At 39.3% G+C, this 16,716-nt stretch overlaps 1 protein-coding gene across 9 annotated transcripts in view; it reads left to right on the forward strand.

The window, feature by feature from the left end:
- The window catches only part of KCNIP1 (potassium voltage-gated channel interacting protein 1), a 445,272-nt gene that overhangs the window by 382,304 nt on the left and 46,252 nt on the right, over window positions 1–16,716 (forward strand). The gene's annotated exons all lie outside the window — the stretch shown is intronic.

Consider the following 16,716-nt stretch of genomic DNA (forward strand, 5'->3'; position numbering starts at 1 on the left):
TGAATAAAACAAAACTTCTCTGTATTTGCTAATCAGACACTTCAGCAAAGTAAGAAGAAGCAAAATAACATAGGGAGAAATATTTATGTTTTCATCTGTTGAACTGGAAGATTTGGTCTCTCTTCATTTTATCAATGTAATGAACTTTTTTTCTTAAAGGTTTTCCTGGTTGAGTAAAGCATCTGTGTTTTAACAAATAAGTGAGCTTTGGGGATCATATATTATCTATTTATAAAGGGATGTAGGTATCACTGAATTTTGAGAGAAAGTAACTTCTTAGTGAAGCAAACGAGGTATTGTTTAAAACAAGGGGACCCTCAAGTCACTGAATGTATTCTTGCTTCGATTAATAACTATGCAAAGTTTATCTAGCAAAGGAAACATTAATGATAAAATAGTAGCATAAACACCTACATTACTTTATTCAGATGCTATCTTTAAAATATGGGTTAGCTAAGGCTGGTGAAAGATTGAACAAAAGTAAAGGAAATTTATATGTTGAATATGTTTTACTGAATAATGTTAAAGACAAGAAAGGCAGATGCAATTTTAACCTTGCTACTCTAAAGTCAGTGCTGTCACATAATCCTAGAAATCCTCCTGTGGGATTAGGAACAAGTATGAAAAATGGCCTAAATAACAGTTATTTTATTTAAACTAAGAGAATATGTAAATTGGCATGTATTTTGTCATTACATGAATGTTGATATTCCTTATTATAAAATGAATATCATGGGATTTTCTTGTTTACTCCTAGAATGTCACTGGAGTTCAATTCCATAACGACAAATAAATTAAGGTCTCTGATAATAACAACTGTTTTCAAATAATGGCAACAGAAGTGCTCACCTTAAAAATAAGCTGTCAAGTCTAATGTTGAGGCAGTTGCATTGCTACTTGTTAAACTGCAAGAACATTTTTATACCTTCTTTCCATACCTCATTACTGCAATTCCAGTGTCTGCTCTTTTCAAAGCAATTGCTTTCCCCAGAAGAGTCTCCCCAGTGTTTCCCCAGCAAAGTCAAATATGTGACAGGTGAGAAAGCTTTCTGTTCCAAGGTGAAATGAGCAAAAGTGACCAAATAGTCCCAACTTGTATTCACCAAACAGTTCTGCCTGTGTTTTTGCAGTCATTGGTCAATAATCACTCAATCCATACAAGTGTAGAAGGGTATAGCATTTTCTTTTAACTCTTTGTAAGGGAACACGGTCAGAATTACTGATACACACAGTTCCTGATTGCTGATAGATTGCTTAACAGTGTAATAGAGTGTGATAGTATAAACCTTTTTAGCTTTGGATATTTTTTCTTGGAATTCATTTATATTGGCTGCAAAATAGTTCACCTGGAGACCAAGATAGATTTATTTGGTACTCATTAATACGAGCTTGTATTTTTTTTCTGACTCAGTACCTGTGCTGATTACTTCTATGTGTAAATAGTAACATTAATGTAATTCAGGTGGTCATTAATGTAGTGCCATGTGGATTTCAATCACTTTAAAATCTTTAAAGGTGGCATTAAACTGTTCTCTTTATGCTAGCTGGCAGTAATGGGAAGGGTACAGTGGGTGCTTATATTGCAACATAAGTATTTCTAACATCTTTATATTCACTAGAAATGATTACTGATTTTTATAAATAAACGTCTAGAAATTCCATGTGCTTTCTCATGGCTGTGTGAAATAACGCTAAGATAAGACACTGAAATTGGCTATATTCTTACTGCTTTTTACAACTAGAATTATTCTGTCTCCTGTAGATGGAACAGGCTTACTCAAACAGTGTTCCTTTGTCCTGTCTAAAGGGGGAGAGGGGTGGGAACCAACACAAAAAAAACACCAACACCCCCCCCCCCCCCAGAACCCGAGTGCTGATTCTTTATTAGTGTAGTGCAAGAAGCAATAATTACGGAGAGGGAAATAGTGTAAATAGTGTAGACTGTAAATTGGAAAATGTTAAGTTTTAGAGAATGCATGTTTGCTCAGTTCCACCTTCTCTGTTAGTTACATTCTAGAGGTGAGGACCTGTTCTTGCTATTAGTTCATTCAGGTGTTTGACAGGAAAGGACCAAAACCAGAGACATTAGTGACAGTTTTAATTTCAAAGCACAGCCTAAAACTGTTGAGCATTTTTTAATAAAATATTAAAGCAATAGGGAAGAGTATTTTTTTTTTCTGATTTCTTTTCTTCTACCTGAAATACAGGTGGATCAAGTCTGTGTGACATGATCCCCCTAAAACTCAGCCAACCGTAAGAGCTCCAGTAAGATCAGACCTTTGCCAGTTGCGCTGTTTGTGTTTTCTAAGTTCTTCATTAAAGTGTTCCCATTTGCTTAAAGGCAGGGAGAGGGGGAGGCAGGGGAGGGTAGTGTCTAGATATAGTTAAGAGACAAAATTTGCTTAACTACAGTGAAAAGTTCTGCAAAGCGTGGAGCAATTCTTTGTGACCTGAATAGATACAGAGATGTTGATGACTTGTTGCTTTATGCTGTTCTGTCTTTTGGGTTTTCATGTTCGTTGGCTGTGTCCTTGCTGCCATTCTGTGCTTTGACAGAGAGCTGCTGCAGTCTCATTAGGTTAGTTCCCAGCTCCTAAGAGCTATGCAGATGTGAGAACCAACTTGTAACTCTCCAAAAGCAGAGATCCACAAAATTTATATGTATTACACATCATTTGAGGAAACATCTGGTGAAACCTTGTACTAACTTATGGTTGGAGACCAAAAACCTTCTCTAAACTGAGAGTAAATTGTGGCTGTACATTTGTTTTATGAGTAAGGCTTTAACACAGCTTCTTTGCAGAATGTCCATCCATCCTCCAGGTACCCTTGAAGCATTCGTAAATCATATTTCTTCAAATTAGAGGGATCCGGAGCAAATTAATTGTACTTTTGGACTAGTTCAGTATTGATTCAGTAATACCTATGGCAGGGGACAAAACCCTGAAAATAAGTAGAGTAAAACATACCATCAAGTATATTGTCAGGGATTTAGCTTTTTCATGCAGGAAAGCTTTCTTTCCTTAGTTGTGATTGCTTTATTTTGTGACGGAAGATTAGAAGCAGGTGCTGAAATACTTTTCTTGATTGAATAAATAAATTTACAAATCATCTCAGATGCTTCAGAAGTTGTTACTGTATGTGTCTACGTAATTCAACAGTGTGTCAAAAAATATACTGCCAACTGGTACATTTCAGTTGCCACAGAGAAATGCTTTTCATATGATTGCCAATGGAGATGGGGTCTTAAAGCCAGTTCCCTGTAACTTCACTAGAGTAAGTGCTTCCAAGTCTTTCTCAGTGCATGTGTTTTCATGTGGTGTGTTTATGGAGAGAAGAGATAGGCATCTACTATTGTATCAGGTAACCCTTAAGGTAATCCAGACCTCTGACCTAGGGGCTTGTTCCTCATAGTGCCTTTACTTGTCAGCAGCTGAGTTGAAAACAAAACCAGTTGAATCCTGAAGTGGGAACTCTGCCCGAGTTCAGCTCCTAAGTAACCACAAAGAGGTAAGATTTATAACCTGGTAACTGGTCACTTCAAATTGTATTATTTTTGCCTGTGATGTTACTGCAAGTGCTGGGGCTGGGAATAGGAAGACAAACTGTATCTTTTATTGATTTGATTTGTGAGGTGCTGTATAGTTTTAAGTAAATAGTACATAAAGGTTAAAGCCTCTGAAGAGGGCAGAGCAGTTCTGCACAAGGCGCAGACCAAGTGCCTGCTCTGGCTTCTGGAGCCCAGCTCTACAAAGATATTTATTGCCCAGCTGCTACAGATACTAGCCGACTTGCAGTGAAATGTATATTCTGGCTTGTTCTCATAATTTGATAAGGTATTGAATAATCCAAATGTGGAATAGGGATATTCTTATATAAAAGCTATTGTGAGAGCGTGTTCTTTTCTCTGGCTTCAGATGGGAACTTCAAACCCATTTTAGAGAGAGAGAAAGAGGGGAGGGGTTTGAGCAGGCTTACAACTGGGTTCTCTTTCTTCTCCAGGGTGTATCTCGTGTGAAGGTGCTCGACTATCAGGCAATAGGGCCCCAAAATGCTGGTTTCAGGCCATTAATGCTACCTGGTATTATATTATTAATATTATGGTATTATAGCTCAACCAGCACATTTATTTACACCCTTCCCAGTGATTTCTTTTCAGTTACTCTGACCCTTATACAGGTTTTCCTTCATCCAAGGCAGAAACCATATATTTCCTTTCTGGCACCTCTGCCTGGTCAGGGGCAGAGCCGGGGGTGACTTTGGCCGGGTGCTGCGGTGCGGGCAGCCTGCGCGCGGGGTGCTGGGCTGGGAGGCACCTCGGCGATGCCTCAGCAGCACCGGTGCTGGCAGAGGTTGGAGCAGTGCACAAATACAGGAGTCCAGTTCCTTTCCCCACTATGCTAATTCCTCCATTTGTTATATTAATGCAATTATTTTTACCTCAGAGGGAAGATAAGAGTAACTATTATTCATAGCCTTGAAAGGGCCTAAATGAGAGAGGTATTATAGAAATGCAATCTATTATTACAGTACATCTTCTGTGAAGCACAGGGTAGCAGGTACCTGAGCCTGCGCGCTGCATCCCCAAGTCCTCAGCTACTCTCGCTGTAGGATTTCTGTTGGTTTCCTTGATGAAGCTTCTCTCTCATTCTGTCCCACCATTAGTTGCCTTTTTTTTTTTTTGTTTGTTTTTTTTTGTTAAATAAATAGTGTGCCCGATGAATAGTTGCTGGCTCCTTGCATTTTTTTTTTTTTTTTTTTTCCCCCCTCAAGTTATTATGTACTGTGTTCTACTATGGTACTTTCCTACATTGACTTTCAGTCATGCTCACTCAGATGAGCTGAGAACTACAATGCAAATTAAACAATTTTACCTTTTAAGTACAAGGGAGTGAAAAATAAAAATCTGTTTGAAAAATCCTGAAAACAGCTTCCATTATTTCATGTACCTGCCTTCCTGGCAGGCACCTATACAACGTTTTGATAGGAAAGGCAGGGACCTATAAAACTTTTAAGGCTCCTTAATATTGTAAGGAAAACCATTGTTAGCCTTAAGGATTGCTCAGCTGCACTTCTGAAAACCCCGGTTAGTTGTACAATAGAACATAATATGTTGCACTATGCCACTGAAATAAGAATATTCCCATACCTCCTTGGGTGAAGTTAGCCTTGTACTGGCCTTGCTGTTATGGTTGAACTTCTATATTTTACGGACTGCTCTTTGCAAGGAAAGATGGATGTTTTGTGCATGGGTCAGTACAAATTGTGATAGACAACATGCATAGTTTGATTTGGGACAGATTTTGATGTTATCCTTTGATAAACTTTCTTCTTGCTCTTGTATGCAGATGACCACATATATAAGGTGGTACATTTCTTTCCTCTCATACATGAAGTCACATAACTAGTTATGTCACAGGTATCAGTAGTTTTGCTATGAGGAGTTTTTTGGCAAGGCCATCCTGGATTTTTTTCCCATCTGTATGATGAATACTGGGGGCACAGTAGCCTTCCCCTCTTCCCTCTCAGCCCCATCCACTTCCACATCTTGCAGCAGTGTGAATTTGGATGCTTTTAGCCCTTAAGCTGTGCATATGCTGTGGTGCTGTACGTAAGCAGGCCCATGTCTTCATGACTCTGTGTAAAATTATTATTTTTCTCCTGTTCCTGAGAGTGTAGGGAATTGAATCAATTCGGTAGATCAACATTTTGAGTTACGGTTCTTCCTACAACTACTAAATCCCAGCATCCCCACTAGATCTCAGGTTTTTCATGGGATATCAGTCTGAGTGAATTTATGAGATTATTTACTGTTCAGCTGAAAACAGTGAGACCCTGGCTCTGAGATACGGCAGTAAAATTATTTTTTAGAAAACCAAAACAAACAACAAGCCTGTGGTAGATTATCCATTTCAGAACCTTTTTTTTTTTTTTTTTGGCCAGGTATGTATCATGGTAACATTGTGTTCATGTGTCCCAGTTTGCATAGGTGTAGGACACTTTCAAATATTTAGCTCGCTTAGACACATTGTTACTTGCAAGAGGAAGTCCCGCATTACAAAGGGAAGCAGTTAGAAGATAAGTGCCTAAACTGTTGCAACTGTGTAGCCTTAATACTCCTGAGTATGGGCTTGCTTCACGAGGATATTATGCATGTCCTTAGAGTAAAGCAACGTTGTATAATCTGTACCCATGAGGGGACAGAACTAAGGTTGTGCAGCCAAAAATAACTTGGGTGATCCTGTTTTATTGATATCTTGCCTGTGCTTTCCTTGCATAGAATTTTGTCCAGGTAAATCTGGGGAAGTGCATTATATGCATTTAAAATCTATTTCTATTTAGCTTTTTAAAAGTTACTCCAACTAATTATTACAGGTTTCCTATAATGAAATCTGAATTTGTTGCAGCACTTTCAGCTTTCAGGGTTTCCCCTCTCACACAATTAGACATCCCTTAGACCTCATTATACAGTCTAGTGCAGAAGCTCCTAAAGATTAGTAGCCTTGAGACAGCCTGAGCTGTTGGTTCCCAATTGGGGATGAAGTGAATTTTGTTTGCTGCACATCATCTTCTGATTTCCCAGGCCTTGTGGCATTTGCTGGTGCTTAAGGAGTCTCTCTAGATCAGCTTCTGACAGCCTCTTCTGATGTTCTGCAGCTTTTCTCTCAGCTTCCACTCTTCTGAGGAGTGGGAGAGGTTTTGACATTGTGGATTAATTGCAGTCATTCCACTCCCCGAAGAACTTAATTTGAGTTGTTCATGCCATTGCTGTCTTAACACTGAAGCTTTTAGTGTCCAGCACTCTTTCAGACAGACAATTCAAACCTTTTAACTAGAAGGGGTTTGTTTTAGCAGCAGAGATTCTGCCTCAACCCTCTGGATCTATGGAGTGATTCAGTTAGTAGCTGTAATTACTCATGGCTGTGTGTTTAACAGAGCTGCAGCACAGCAGAGTAGTTGCTCTACTTCTAACCTTTCTCTTGACATAGTAATTTCTTACTCGTTTATATTCATGTTGTAGTAAACTTCCCATGTTTCACAGGTCTCTGTCCTGTGTCCCTGTAAAACTGCCTCGTGTATTTGTACATGTGCATACCAATATTTATTTTTCTTGTGGCTTATCAATTTACCTCTGCTCTTCATGTTGCACTTCCCTGGCTTTCAGATTTAATCTAGATACATACATGGTTTCCAGTGCTACTACGGCTGCTGTTTTGCCTCCTTTTGCACTCTTGCAGGGTTGTGTTCCTCAGCACCCTTGCAGTGTGAGCAGGGTTGGGAAGTGCTCAAACCCAGCGTCCATGTGACAGCAGGGTACAGCCCTTCAAGGAGCAAAGCTGTGTTGACTGGCTCTGTCTGAAATGCTACCCTGTCTCTCGCACTTCATCTTGTTAATGACCCTCTGCTTTTTATCAAAAGGTTCTAAATGTCACTGATTTACAGAGCCTGTGATCAGACCTGAAGTTCTGCTCTTTTAGTCTCAGCCCTGGGGCAATCCAATTCTCCAAGATTAGTATTAAAACCTACTCCTTTTGCTTGTTTGAACACAAAAATTCAAGTAACACCAAGACAAACTGTGTGTCTAAAAAAGATGATGTCAAAGTTGATAGCTGGTCCTCTTTCCCATGTAGACTTTCTTGAACATTTATTTTGTCTTTAGCCTGTAGTCTGGTTCAGAGATTTCCCTGCAAGTGTTTAGTGTCTCCTTGCTTTCATTGGTGCCTTCCTGCTTAAGCAATCAGGAGCTTGTTTTTATTTGCTTGCTTATTAAGAGATTGAATTAATAAAATACCCCTTTTCTAGCTCTGTTAATGCTCACGTTATCTGTCTGTTACTCTAGAGGGGACAGTTAAGTACTCAGAAGTGGAAAGTGGCAGATTACTCTGTCTCCTAAACTATATCAGCATATACTGATCTTTATAAACTTAATAAAGCCCTTGCCAAAAATTGTAACATTTCTACAGATAGAACGTATTTTCCCAAGTGACAGTATTGCATTTTCTGTCTTTTCTAAAGGGGAAGGAAGGGTGAAACAACAAACTGTGGTATTGATGCTGAATTAGAGACTAGCAGCTTCTTCCTCCTATACTAATCTATGCAAAGAACAGGTTAGAGAAAAGTGAACATTTTGGAGCAATTCAGTAAAAACATCTTTCTCTAGGGATATTCAGTAATGCTGAAACTTTGAAACTTTTGTGATGGTTATCTAATGAATTCTATGAGTGAGACATAACAATTAATTCAGTAACTTAAAAGCATTTACTTTCCAAATTCAATCAGTAGGTACATGTATCCCACAGGCACCCCATAGCTTGCACTGGCACACACTTGAAAGTCTGAGGCATTACTCTCACCTGGTCAGAAACAAAGCTGTAGCTTTGAACTGTTGTTTTGTGGGAAAAAGCTCTTTATGGTAAAAGTGTGTAAATGCTTCACAAAATTATCGTGAATTAGATGTGGAAGGTGAAGAGGTCTCCTAGTCCATCCCTCTGTCTCAAAGCAGGGTTGTGCCTGTCTGTGTAAGCATGACAAACTCATTACAAGTACTATTTTGTCTTCAGCAATGACATGGAGAACAGATGATTTCTTTTATCTTTGTACTACAAGCCTTGTAAAGAGTGTTATCTTCTTTCAGGTTGCTCTTCACTAGTCTAAATAACTCTAATTCTTTTGGTCTTTCCTTGTTTATGTGATTTAGCCTCTGATCGTTTTCATTGCTCTCACCTGAAGTATTTGTTGTTAATGCACGTCTGTCTTGAAGCTGTAACTGAACTGCCACTGAGCACAGCAGAGGGATTATTTCACATGGTTGGCAAAATGTATTCCTCTCTGTACTTCAGGTGAAGTGCTTGTCATCTTTGCAGTAACGTGAGACCAGGCATTTACATTCAGCTTCTGACCCGCTGCAATGTGCAGATACAGCCTGACCAGGGGTATTTGAGTACCTTATTCTGTTGTTGAACTTCTAGCCCATTGCGTTAGTCTTTACTGAATTCCTTTTAGTTACCTTCAGGCCTTTGCTCAAATTTGTGAAGGTCTCCCACAGTCCTTTCCAACATAATGATACCTGTTCTGTTTGATCATCCAGCTTGATAATAAGTACATTGACCATGACTAGACCCAAAAAAGACCTCAGCAGAGTCGTGCTTGATCCCTCCTGTTGTTCTGATGCTGAACCACTGAGACCTGTCCTCTGACCAGCTATCCAGTCAGTTCCCATCTGCATCAAGGCAGTTTCATAGACCACTCTTCTCCCCAGCTTCCAGAGGAGAAAGATATGTGTGACAGGGCCAAAAACTATTATTCAGATGAAGACATAATGCATTCTCTGTTTCTCTCCTCTGCACAAGGATGCGCTATATCAATTCAGTTGTATTCTGTTGCAGTTTTGACAGTAACCTACGCTTGTAAGCCTACATCACTGGTGTTTCCAATATTTCCTGAGAACTGAAGCGAAAGATGAAAAAATGACATGGTCCTGTAATCCTTCCCTCTCCTTTAGCTGTTTGTTCCTTGCAGGACAAAACAGAAGGTCCTGCCTTCAGTCTCCCAGTTTCCTGAAAATAGGGGAAACAGTGATCACCAGTCCTGGGAAGCTAGGAAGGAAAACAGGATGAGAATATCATGGGAGACATCCCACGCAGCCATGTGTTTTGGATTGTCTTTTAGAGGCTCTGGCTGAGATGCTGTTTTGTTCTTCTCTTCCTGTGCAAAGAAGTGATGCAGTGTCACCTCCTCACAGGCATCACATGGCAGTGCAGGAACAGCTAGTCCAGACCCCCTGGTTTGTGTGATTATAATGAGACACTAATGCTATATAAGAAATTTGAAAGTAGGGGATGCTGGCTCACTGTTTTCTTTGCTAAGCCCCCGCCGCCCCATGTCATGTTCTTTAATTGCTGGTATAGCTCTTAAAGAACTGCATCGCTCTATGGCTTCTTAATTCTGGTCTATGCTTTTTTGATGTGGGACTCTGGGGGTCCACAATGTCCATCTAAAATTGGTAACAGGCAATTTTAGGACAACTGTAATATCATGAAGATGGAAAATGCCCTTCTTCCTCTTTCATGTGACAAAAATATACCGCCTGTGTTTTGCAATTCCTAAGTAATCGCCTATATAAGCATTCAGTCTGAGAACAATAACATTTTGTTGGACTGTTGCAGAAATGTAATTCAATCAGTCATACCTTAGGATGTATTCTGTGTTCATGTTTTCCCTTCAGCTTTAACAGTTCTGATTGAATAGGTTAGGATTTTATTTTTAGTTTGTTTGTAAAAGAGTTGTTCCATGTGCAGCATGGTAAGCCTTCCTCTTTAGAAAGCATCTCAGCAGCATCAGACCCTTCCTCAGCAGAAAGCATTGCAGAAAAAAAGTAGCATTTGCATAATACTTACCTGTGGCAGCATAGGGGCTAAGAAATGCTATTAATTTTCATTCATCTTCTGGAGAAGAGGTGCATCAGAGTGTAGTAGTGAAAGATACAGGAGCGAAGTAAGACTGTGTTGAAAAACAGAGCAACAACCTCCTTTGGAAAGCACAAACCTTGTGTTTGGATAAATCAACATATGTGCCATCAACAGAAAGCCCAAACACGGCAGACTGCATGGAAGTGTGTTAGAGGAGTGAGCATGACTGAAAGTATAGGAATGCCCTCCATGAAATTCTGCAGCAGATGGCCAAGAGAAAGGGATGTGTTTTCAGTGGGATAGCCAGAGTGCTGGAGGGGGAGATAAAAAGTAAACTACTCCGTGAAGAAGTGCTTATTATGCTTTATGTGTTAGTGTTTGAAGAACTTGTATATTGAGCTGACTTAGAAGTTTTGTTAATGGTTTGAAAATGCAGACCTTTGTGATAGTGATGAATCAGCTAGATGACTACCTTAATTAGTTATTTACTAAGCATAACTTCAGAGAGGACTACTTGGGCCTGTTTTAAAAAATACGGTAAGCAGGCAAAAAGTTTATACCGATATACCATAGCAAAACTTTTAACATAACACACACCATAATTCCATGATTTCTGTGCTTCTGTTAATTCCTCATGTATATAAAAATGCAATAGTATGTGAGTTTGTACTTATTTATATATCTTCCTTTCCATCTTACCTCTCTCCCTTCAGACTCCCTTCCTAAATCCATCACTTTATATGCTGGGTAGAAGGATGCTAGAAGAGGTTAATAATCTGTAGACTATTTTAAAATAAATTGAATAGAAATACGTAAAATTTGATGGATATCGTCAGTTTCATTGTAAGGATTTTTGTTCGGCTGCTGCTTCCCCCCCCCCCCAAGATAAAGCACGTAGATAATGAGCTGTTCTAGCATATTTCTAAAGAGGAGCAGCTCATGCTTTACCTGCTTTCTAGAGCTGCAAGAGGGACTGGATTGTAAGATGGTGTGTCAAATCTACCTAGCAAAATAGCAAGCTGCAGGTAGCCTCTCCACTTCAGAAACACAGAATTCATGAGGCAAGATTTGTTGCCATGGGATACATTCATACATGTGGATCCATATCATATCAAATTGCAGTGGGAGTAAATGCAGTCAGTGCAGGAGACTTTGAATGTAGTACCTGCAAAGCAGATGCTTGTTTTAAGGAAAAACTAGTGTGGGTTAGGGAAAATATATGCACAACATTTTCTAAACTGCATGGCAGCGTCATTGTAGATGAGTGTGTCCTTGTGCAAAGCTTATTTCTGAGGCTGTCAAAGCTATTCTTAATTTATAACCTGTGGAAGTGTTGGCTACAGAAGTTAGAGGTTCCCCAGTGCTACTGAACTAGGTGTCAGGCTGCTTGGCAGGTGTTATAGTATTTGTGACTGAGAATACTAACCTCTTCTAACATCTTTCTACCCAGCAGATAAAACGATAGATTTAGGGAGTCTGAAGGAGGAGAGGCAAGATGGAAGGGAAGATATGTAAATAGGTACAAGACTCACGAACTATTGCATTTTTATACATGGGGAATTAACAAAAGCACTGAAATCATGGAGTTATGGTGTGTGATATATTAAAAGATCAAATCGGGTACACTTGATGAGCCTGGTCTTCTCTTCTCTCCCTGTTTATTCTATTTTCCCCTTCAAGACCTTTACCTGATTTATTTTGTGATGGAAGAGCAGCTGGATAATGCGGCATTCAGGTAGGATTGTGCATCAGTCCCATACAGGTCACTTTGTTTAACCGGGAGAGTGTTTTCGAAACAATGTAATCAAAAAAACCCAACCTCCTGGAGGATAAAGCAGAGTTTTTAAGTATAATCTGGAGGGATTTAATTTTTGTAAGAAGATGTTTTGTTTTGGTTTGGTTTTTTGTTTCAAATATATCACAGCAGCAAAGTTACATAGTGTCAACAGATGTGAAGGATCCAGTTGAACCTCTAATTGTCCTTATCTGCTAATCCTCAGGGAGGTAGATACAATCTTCTGTTAATCACATCTTTTTGGATAATTTAATTAAAATGTATCGGCAAATTGGAGACACAAGTTGAAGATGTTTTAAATGAAAATCTAAGTCTGTCTGGATGCCAAGAGGTTTCATTTCCTCACAGTGAGAGCTTGTCACATCGCAGGGGGTTAGAACTGATGTCTGAGTTTTGAGCTATGTCTGAATGCAGCCATCCTTTGGTGAAGATGATGAGGAAGTGGTGGACTTTTGCTTCAATGGATGGAGAGCACCGGTGCAAGGGCAAGCAGTCTCAGGAAGTCATCTTGTGACACAAAATCTGTCTAAATATCCTCCTTCGGGCAGGCTTGTCTTTGGAGACTGCTTCAGAATATTTCTGAAGGGGTTGAAATGTCAGCCGGTATTATTTGAAGGAATTTGGGTATCTCTGTTGATCCTTCCAGCTCTCTTGGCTACTTCAGATGCCTTCAGGTTTTGCTACACATAGATCCTGGCAGGGTGATGTCATTTTTCTCTTCAAGTTGGGCAATTGCTTGTCCACCCTAGAAGCCCCTGTAACAATACACTGATCTTATTGTAGTGCATTTTGGAGGTAACTTAGTGCATGTACTGATGGTACAATATTGTCATCTGTCTGCTTTAATATAACTAACGTGGTGACCTTCTCCTGAGTAGTGCAAGAACTCTGTCACTGAGGGAATACTAAAATACTTCTTATCGAATCTAGAGATTCAAACAATCTAACAGAATGTAGCTGCTCCAGCTATTTACGGTGTTTACGTACCTTCTAATGTTGCATATAACTTGAAATGTTATCTATCAGGTGAAATTCAGGGTGAGGCTTGAAAAGATCTGGGTTTTGATCCTGTCTGGCCACTGTCCTGCTGGGTGACTTGCCAGAAAGCCAGTCCCATCAGTAAGGTCTGGGTGATGCATCAGATGTTTGTCTTCAAGTTTTTTGCCTACTAAAAGTGTTCAGGGAATTATTTGTCTGGAGCCAGAATGGAGCTTCCTCCCTTTATTTTTCTTATCCTATTCTGTAAGTACAATACTTCAAAAACGATGATCAGTTTGAATATTTTATTTGTCACCAGTTAAGTTTTCTCAGAACACTATTTACGTGCCTATGTCTTTCCCTTGCATCAACATTTTTACAGAAGCAACAGTAAAAAATAAAAAGGACCGTATCTGTGCAAGGCCTGCAATGTATACTGTTTCTCAGTCAGGAGTTCTTAAGTTCTGTTGATGTCAAAAATGGTTTTGCATTTATACTGAGCTGCAAAACAATAATCCAGGATTTTCTTATGGAAATGAAAAAAAATAATAGAGTTTTGGGGATGCACGGCAGCTATGCAGATTGGGTATATGAAGCACAAAAGGAGCTAGTGTTTGTTTGCAGGTTACTGTAAAAATGATTGAAAATCTTAGTATGTTCTCTAGCTGGGTGTGATGATGTTAATATATACTACTTGTAGCCAAGTATATATATCTGTTCTTCCAGACCCCTCCTCCATTTTTCTCTGCTTTTGATGAAAATTTAGTTCGTATCCCCACAACTCTTTAATAATGTAAATAATTTATGTATACCAATTAACTGTTGGGAACATGCCAAAAGACATGTATTTCACCAACCCTGAAATTGTGCCTCCTTCAGAAAGAAATCAAAGGGTTCTGCAATATTAACAGCATTATAAACTTTCTAAGGTAATTAGTAGCATAGAAAATAGATTCTGTATGCAAGGCTCTGCATTTTTGGACTACAGAACAGTGAACAATGTTGCACCCCTGAGAAAAGGGGATTCCTGTGCGGGAATACCAACTTGTCATTCTGCTGCTTTTCAGACGACAATAGGAATCCCAGTGATGCTGGAGAAGTGTAAGATGATGTGGTCTTATTTTAAAACCTGCTTTGCATTTCATTGGCTCTAGCTGAAGTGCTCTGACTTCTACTTATTTCTGGTCTACATTAGTGAGAAGAGTACCTGTCCCTTTGAGCTCTCTCTATACCTCATAAATTCCCATTTTCTATTGAGAGGTGCCAGAGAGCATCAGCAGGGGTAGTGCTAGACATAACCAAGCTGCATCTGTCACCGTGGAGTAAAGTTTGGGCAAAGCTATTCAGCTAGTTTATTCTCAAATTCCACCGCTTTCTCAACCATAAACCTGCCCACTGATTACTGAGATAGAATTTCCTGATGGAGAGCAGCAACAAGACACATAATTACCCTTATGAAAAGTGTGAGTAGTGGTGTAGGTTCTGCTGCGTTTGCTTCAAGCGTAGTGAGGATCACAGTGCACAGCCCAAAGGGAGGTGGAGCCCAGTGCTGTTTGCCCTGTTTCGGGCTGCAGAAGTTGAAAGAACGTGGAAGTAGCTGACTTAAGTATGAATATATCTTTTTGAATGCTCTTTAATTGAAGTTGTTTAGCGTGAAACTTTTTTGTTTAATACGAAATCTTGGAGGAAGGGCTTGGCTTAGTTCAATCAAGGATATGGGATACAGAGGGAGTTAAAGGAAAAGTGCTCTCATGACGTTTCCCTCTCTACAGTTCAGGGTTGTTCTTTGCACTTCTAATGAAATCTCTGGAGTCCATATTATGTGTTTCATCCTTTTAGATCCTGGGGAAAAAATTCTAACCAAAACAGCTGTGAATGATGTTTGCCCCTTTTCTAGAGACTTACCTAGTATCTTGCTTTTGGCAAAATGTGTAACAATTCATACTGGTACAATATGGCAGGCTTGGGCTATTTCTGTCTGTGTTAGGAGTCACATCTGGGCTGCGTGGTAGACTAAATACAGATATCTATTATTAATTATAATTAAGAATTAGGAAATTAAATGCAGTTTATCTTGGAGAATGTTAGGATCCAGGATGGTTATGGTGATTAATGGATATCATTTGCAACAATAATCTAAATACAGTCCTGCTTGTCACATAATCACTGTGTTGTGTTGTAGTATTGTGCACCAAGATTCATCACAATGTACTGATTTTTTTTTTTTTTTTTTTTTTTTTTTTTCCCCCTCAATCCCACCTGTACTGTTAATACTTTACTGCCAGCTTTATCAGCTGGGATGTTGCTGAAACTCATATACAGGGTCCATACTTTATTTTTTATTTATCTGCTGTGAACCTGAGCAGTTTTCCGTAGGGAAAGAGTGAAGGAGAAAGATAACTTCAGGAACAAAAATATAAAAACATGAAGATCCCATATAATGAGCTTTGTTTATGAATTTAAAATTCATCTATGCAGATTTATTTCAGGGTGAAGTTTGGCAGCTTGTATTTCAGTCTTAGGTGATTCTATAGGCAAGTTCAATAATGCAAAGTTCTGGCTGGCTGCTGAGTAGCCAAACAAAAAAACCATCAGTTTGTTGAGTCTGAGTTGCATCCAACAGTAATAACGTTTTTTGGTTTTTATAAATATACTGTGCCCTGAATTTTATCCATTAAAAAGATCAAGATGAATAACCTTGTCCCAAGGGTTTCCCTGCTCCGTGAGGCCACACAGGAGGCTGGACACCCCGCAGTACAGGCTGCACAGCAAAATCTGCCTGCAGAGCCTGTCTGACAAGGCAGTACAGAGGTCTGAGCTTACAGACACTTACCATTCAGGATCCATTCCGCACGTGAAACAAATAATTTTTCTTAATCAAGTGCAAAAGTTTTTCCATTATAATGTAACTGAATCTGAGTGCTGTAAATAGTTCGAAAATCTTGCATAATTATATAACTGCCGCACTGAGGACTTTCAATACATATATATTACTTGCACCAAAGCTGTTCACTCATACTAAGGTTCAGATGACCAAAGCATTTACGAAAACTAAATATAGTCAGGTATCTAAAAGAAAATGCACACGGTAAGAACCTGTAGTACTTCATTTGGTGAAATGGCATCACTACCTGCCTTACTCAGCTGGGCAAGAGAGAGATACCCTGCTCTAAGCTGTCTCTGTGGCACAGGTTTGAGTGTACAAGTGACTGTACAGTCATCCCAAAACTGAAATTCTCGATGCGTTTTTTCTCTTCAGTCCTGCTGCTGCATTGTAAATGGAAGTGATTCCATTTCTAGATGTTACTGAAATTATTTTCCTGAGCGGAGCTTTGTGAGCTGGGCTCCTTGTATTGCCAAGGAGAAAGTAATTGGGAGGTTAGTTGTGCTTAAACAGCTGACCACTTGTGTGTGATGACCAGCAAAAGTCTCTAAACTGGGAATAAAAGAATCTGCCACTGAGGAAGAAATCCTCATTGAATAAAATTGTTGCTTGATAAGAGGTGCAATATTAGCATATCTGGAGAAGATGTT

Source organism: Tyto alba, unplaced genomic scaffold (assembly GCF_018691265.1).
Source record: "Tyto alba isolate M040663 unplaced genomic scaffold, T.alba_DEE_v4.0 Super-Scaffold_17, whole genome shotgun sequence".
In the NCBI taxonomy this organism is placed as follows: domain Eukaryota; kingdom Metazoa; phylum Chordata; class Aves; order Strigiformes; family Tytonidae; genus Tyto; species Tyto alba.